The sequence below is a fragment of the Hemiscyllium ocellatum genome, chromosome 25 (assembly GCF_020745735.1).
Source record: "Hemiscyllium ocellatum isolate sHemOce1 chromosome 25, sHemOce1.pat.X.cur, whole genome shotgun sequence".
NCBI classification, from domain to species: domain Eukaryota; kingdom Metazoa; phylum Chordata; class Chondrichthyes; order Orectolobiformes; family Hemiscylliidae; genus Hemiscyllium; species Hemiscyllium ocellatum.
Genome location: NC_083425.1, coordinates 36,636,702 through 36,642,701, shown reverse-complemented (window position 1 = coordinate 36,642,701; position 6,000 = coordinate 36,636,702).

Below are 6,000 nucleotides of genomic sequence, written 5' to 3'. Positions count from 1 at the left end.
CCTGTCATTTTAACATCAGTGATGGGTAAGGTTTTAGAAGCAATAATCAGGGAAAGATTAACAGGCGCCTGGAGAGGTTTGATTGAATTAAGGAGGGCTTGCACTGATTTTAAAAGGTTGACCATGTTTGACCCCCAAGTTGCTCTGTCATTAAAAAATGTTTAGAACCATGTCTTTTCTTTATGTTGCCTCACCCTATCTTTCTGTCAAAGAGCTTCACTTCACTGTTTTACATTAAATTTAATCTGTCACTAAATTGCCCAACGTGCTGGCCTGCCTGCAACCTGTTGCAGTTAATTGGTATCACCCTCATTATTTAAAAATAGAAGGGCATAGTAATAAATAGGCATTGAGCACAGAAGCAGAGAAGTGATGATTTTTAAAATACCTTTGTTTGCTACTGTTATTAGAGTATTGCACTTTATTCTGGTTAGGACACTTTAAGAAGGATATGAAGGTTTTGATAGGGTGAGGGATGATTTGCCAGAATTGTTGTGTTATTGTGTTTTTTCTTCCTAATTCAAAGTTACAAATAGGATCAGGAAACAATGTAGGTTCAGCTTAACTAAGATAGATTTACTCATCAGATAAAATGACGACAGAAGTTGAGTAGTTGTACTTTCAGAGGAACACATCTACTCTCCCTTATACCTGCATATGGCAACCCATACCCCCTTTGGCTGCTGGTCACAAAGTATCGGCTTGTTTCTTGGCTCATGAACAGCCCTTAAAACAACATCATGACAACAGTAATTCCAGGGATAGGAGATTTTAGCTACAAAGTAAGATTGGAGAAACAGGAGTTGGAACTTATCACTGGACCCGAAATGTCAACTCATATTTCTTTCCCTAGATGCTGCAAGGTCTGCTGACCTGTTGAAGCAATTTCTATTTTTGTTCCAGAAACTGGGAATGTTCTTCTTCACAGAATCACAGAACTATTACAGTGCAAAAGAGCCAATCTCCTCCACCAGACTCCCAGAAGTGCATTCCTGACCATAACCATTTGAGAATGAGAAAGTTCTTTGTTGCGATTGTTCCTTTGGCATAACACTTTAAAATTGTTTTTGTAGCTCTAAATCATTTCTCCCTATCTACTCTGTTCAGACCCAACATGATTTTTAAAAATGTTATCAAGTCTCCTGTTAGCCTTCTCCCCCCAGCAAGGGAAACAGTCCAAACTTAGAGTCATAGAGATGTACAGCATGGAAACAGACCATTCTGACCAACACGTCCATGCCAACCAGATATCTTCACCTAATCTAGTCCCATTTGCCAGCACTTGGCCCATATCCCTTTAAACCCTTCCTATCCAAATACCTGTTAAATGCTGTAATTGTAACAACTTCCACCACTTTCTCTGGCAGTTCATTCCATACACACACCACCCTCTGTGTGAAAAGATTGCCCCTTAGGTCCCTTTTATATCTTTCCCCTCTCCCCTAAACCTATACGCTTGAGTTCTGGACTCTCCACTCCAGGGAAAAGACCTGGTTTATTTACCATATCCATGCCCCTCATCATTTTATAAACCTCAATAAGATCACCGCCCCCCCCAGCCTCCGACATTCCAGGGAAAACAGCCCCAACCTATTCAGCCTCTCCCTATAGCTCAAATCCTCCAACCCTGGCAACATCCTTGTAAATCTTTTCTGAACCCTTTCGAGTTTCACAACATCCTTCCGATAGGAAGGAGACCAGAATTGCATACAATATTCCAACAGTAGCCTAACCAATGTCCTATCCAACTGCAACATGACCTCCTAATCCTGTACTCAATGTTTTGACCAATAAAGGAAAGCATATCAAACGCTTTCTTCACTATCCTATCTCCCTGAGACTCTACTTTTAAGTAACAATGAACCTGCACTCCAAGCTCTCTTTGTTCAGCAATGTTGCCCAGCAGCTTACCATTAAGTGTATAAGTCCTGATCTGATTTGCTTTTCCAAAATTCAGCACTTCACATTTATCTAAATTAAACTTCATCTGCCAATCCTCAGCCCATTGGCCCATCTGATCAAGATCCATTATACTCTGAGGTAATCTTCTTAGCTGTCCACTACACCTCCAATGTTGGTGTCATCTGCAAATTTGCTAACTATACCGCCTATGTTCAGCTCCAAATCATTTATGTAAATGACAAAATGTAGTGGACCCAGCACTGATCCCTGTGGCACTCCACTGGTCACAGGCCTCCAGTTTGAAAAGCAACCTGCTACCACCACCCTCTGTCTTCTACCTTCGAGCCAGTTCTGTATCCAAATGGCTAGTTCTCCCTGTATTCCATGAGATCTAACTTTGCTAAACAGATTCCTATGAGGAACCTTGTTGAACACCTTAATGAAGTCCATATAGATCACGTCTACTGCTCTTCCTTCAACAATCCTCTTTGTCACTTCTTCAAAAAACCCATGTTCATGAGACATGATTTCCCACACACAAAGCCATGCTGACTATTCCTTGCCTTTCCAAATACATGTAAATCCTGTCCCTCAGGATTCCCTCCAACAACCTACCCAGCAACATCAGGCTCACTGGTCTATAGTTCCCTGGCTTTTTCTTACCACCTTTCTTAAATACTGGCACAACAGTATCCAACTTCCAGTCTTCTGGCACCTCACCTGTGACTATCGATGATACAAATATCTCAGCAAGGGGCCCAGCAATCACTTCCCTAGCTTGCCACAGCGTTCTAGGATACATCTGATCAAATATTGGGGATTTATCCATTTTTATGCATTTCAAGGCATCCAGCACCGCCTCCTCTGTAATAGGGACATTTTTCAAGATGTCACCATCTATTTCTCCACTTTCTTTATCTTCCATGTCCTCCACAGTAAACACTGATGGTAAATACTCATTTAGTATCTGCTCCATCTCTTTCAGCTCACAAATAGGCATCTTGCTGATCTTTGAGGGGCCTTATTCTCTCTCCCTAGTTACCCTTTTGTCCTTAATATATTTATAAAAACCCTTTGGATTCTCCTTAACCCTATTTGCCAAAGCTATCTCCTGTTTTCCCTCTTAAGCATACTCTTACTCTTGTAACGATTCTCTTGATGTACCCTGTCTATACCTGACATATGCTTCCTTCTTTTTCTTAACCAAAACCTCAATTTCTCTAGTCATCCAGCATTCCCTACACCTACCAGCCCTTCTTTTCACCGTGACAGGAATATACTGTCTCTGGACTGTCATTATCTCATCTTTGAAAGTTTCCCATTTTCCAACCATCCATTCACCTGCAAACATCTGCCCCCAATCAGCTTTTGGAAGTTCTTGCCTAATACTGTCAAAATTAGCCTTCCTCCAATTTAGAACTTCAACTGTTAGATCTGGTCTATACTTTCCATGATTATTTTAAAACTATTAGAATAATGATCGCTGGCCCCAAAGTGCTCCCCCACTGACACCTCAATCACCTGCCCTGCCTTATTTCCCAAGAGTAGGTCAAGTTTTGCATCTTCTCTAGCAGGTACATCGACATTCACATACTGAATCAGAAAATTTTCTTGTACACACTTAACAAATTCCTCTCCATCTCAACCCTTAACACTATGGCAGTTCCTTGTAAAGTTAAAATCCCCTACCATAACCACCCTATTATTCTTATATTTCTTCACAACTGAAGTAACTCACCCCTGGAATAATTGTTGGAGCAAAGGAGGTTGAGGACAGGTTTGTTCGAGGTGTACAAGTTTTTTACAAGGTATTTTACCCATGTGGGGAGGAGACTAATGCCATGCAGGAAGCCCAGTGACTTTAGCTGCATAGGTTGATATGGGAAACATGGAGTTTTCCTCCTTTTCAGTCTTGAGATGCAGTGGTAGCGTGACTACCTCTGAGCTAACAGAGGTTCACATCTTGCCACAGTACGTGATGATCACGTAAGTTTGTAATGCTGCCAAATTTGCAAATTCTTTTGACACACCCAGGGTAACAGCAGGTCAGATTGAACCATATGGTAGGTGCAGTGCATCAGCCTCCCCTCTTTCAATGACCCAACTTTCAGATTTTTGGTCTGAGCAAAGGTCATCACATTCCCGATGAAGGGCTTATGCCCGAAATGTCGACTCTCCTACTCCTCGGATGTTGTCTGGCCTGTGCTTTTCTAGCACCACACTTTTTGACTCATCCTCATGACAAGGAACTACCACACCGACACAGTTCCTTTTCAGTTCTGCTGCACCAATTCAAGGCAGTAGCCCATTGGTCATCTTCCCCTTTTAAGCCTCTCCTTATCTCTTAAACCTATCTTCTTCCCTTTCTCTCTGCCCCTGCCCACTCCAGCCATGTCTCCTTACCCAGAATTTATCTGGACTTCTCCGTGTGGAGGGACTGCCTGTTGTCCCAGGAGTAACCACTCTTGTTGGTGCTAATGGGGCTGCAGAGCTGCTTGCCTCTGACATAGATAGCATTCTCACATTGAACATTTAAAGTTGATCCCAGTTAAACTGCTGTAGCCATAAGGATTGTAGTAGCACCCCCACTAGCCCCCATTGAAATTTTAGCTGAGGGATAAGGTGCCTTGTTAAATCCAGCCCCATTTGATTGAGCTGCTTGAATTAATCCTGCAACAGCCACAACACTCACATCACTCAGGACAAATCCTGTCTGACTTAAGCACCACCTGGGTCAGGGAGGATCTGCTCTGTCCATGGGATAAGGTTTCAGCCATTAGATAATGACCTCAGTTCAAAGTTAGTATTTATAGTTGCAGCACACCAGGAATGTTTAAACATGGCTTTTCTTTGTTTTGCATTTAAAGCTCCCCCTCATATATTTGCTCAGTCAAGTGAGTTCACTTTGCTCCCATAGGTAACACTCCTAGGAATGATATGATTTGGAGATGCCGGTGTTGGACTGGGGTGTACAAAGTTAAAAATCACACAACACCAGGTTATAGTCCAACAGGTTTAATTGGAAGCACTAGCTTTCGGAGCATCACTCCTTCATCAAGTGGTAGTGATGAACCATCTGATGAAGGAGCAGCGATCCGAAAGCTAGTGCTTCCAATTAAACCTGTTGGATTATAACCTGGTGTTGTGTGATTTTTAAATAGGGAAGATACATTATAGTTTAAACACAGAATAAAACTGCCTCTTAACTGTTCCATCAAATACTCCCATGCAATTTCTTCTTATTCATTTGTAGGATATGGTCTTTGCTGGCTGGCCAGCATTTATTGCCTGTCCCTCACTGCCCTTGAACTGAGTGGCTTACTGGGCCATTTCAGAGTGTAGCTGAGAGTCAACTACATTGTTGTGGGTCTGGACTCACATGTAGGCTCGACCAGGTGAGGATGGCAGCTTCCTTCCCTAAAGGACATTAGTGAGCCAGATGACTTTTTCCGCCAATCAGCAATGGTTTCATGGTCATCAGTAGATTCATAGATCCAGACATTTTTAAAATTTAATTTAAATTCAAAGGTAGAACCGGAATTAGATAGAGAATATAAAGCTCCTTCTACATTCTTCTATCAAACACTCCCAGGACCCGTACAGCATAGATTAGACACTAAATAAAGCTTCCTTTGACACTGTCTTATCAAACATTCCCAAGGAAGGTATAAGAGGTAGCAAACACATACATACACAAATGTTCTGTAGCTGTATTGAATCTATCTGTTCTCTCCATGTATAAAGCTTATAAATCTCAGTGCCAGTCAATATTGGAGTATTTATGACTATGACAGTCGTTAGTTATGTTTGCAAAATGGGTCATAGAGCTCATCTCTGGCTCCAGTTACCACTAGCTTGGTTCCCAGCTAATAATGTAACAGAATATATTGTTGTTTGTCCAACCCTTTCCTCAATTGCTTTCTATATCATCAAGAATGTATTAACCATTCTGTGTACAGATAAATCTATGGATTACTTTTTGTTCACTATTTGATAATTTATATAATTTCCTTAGTAGCCCCAGGACCTCTTTCTACAGGACATTATTTATTAATAACATTTTGATGTGACCATAAATTTATTATGAGTGTTATTTGA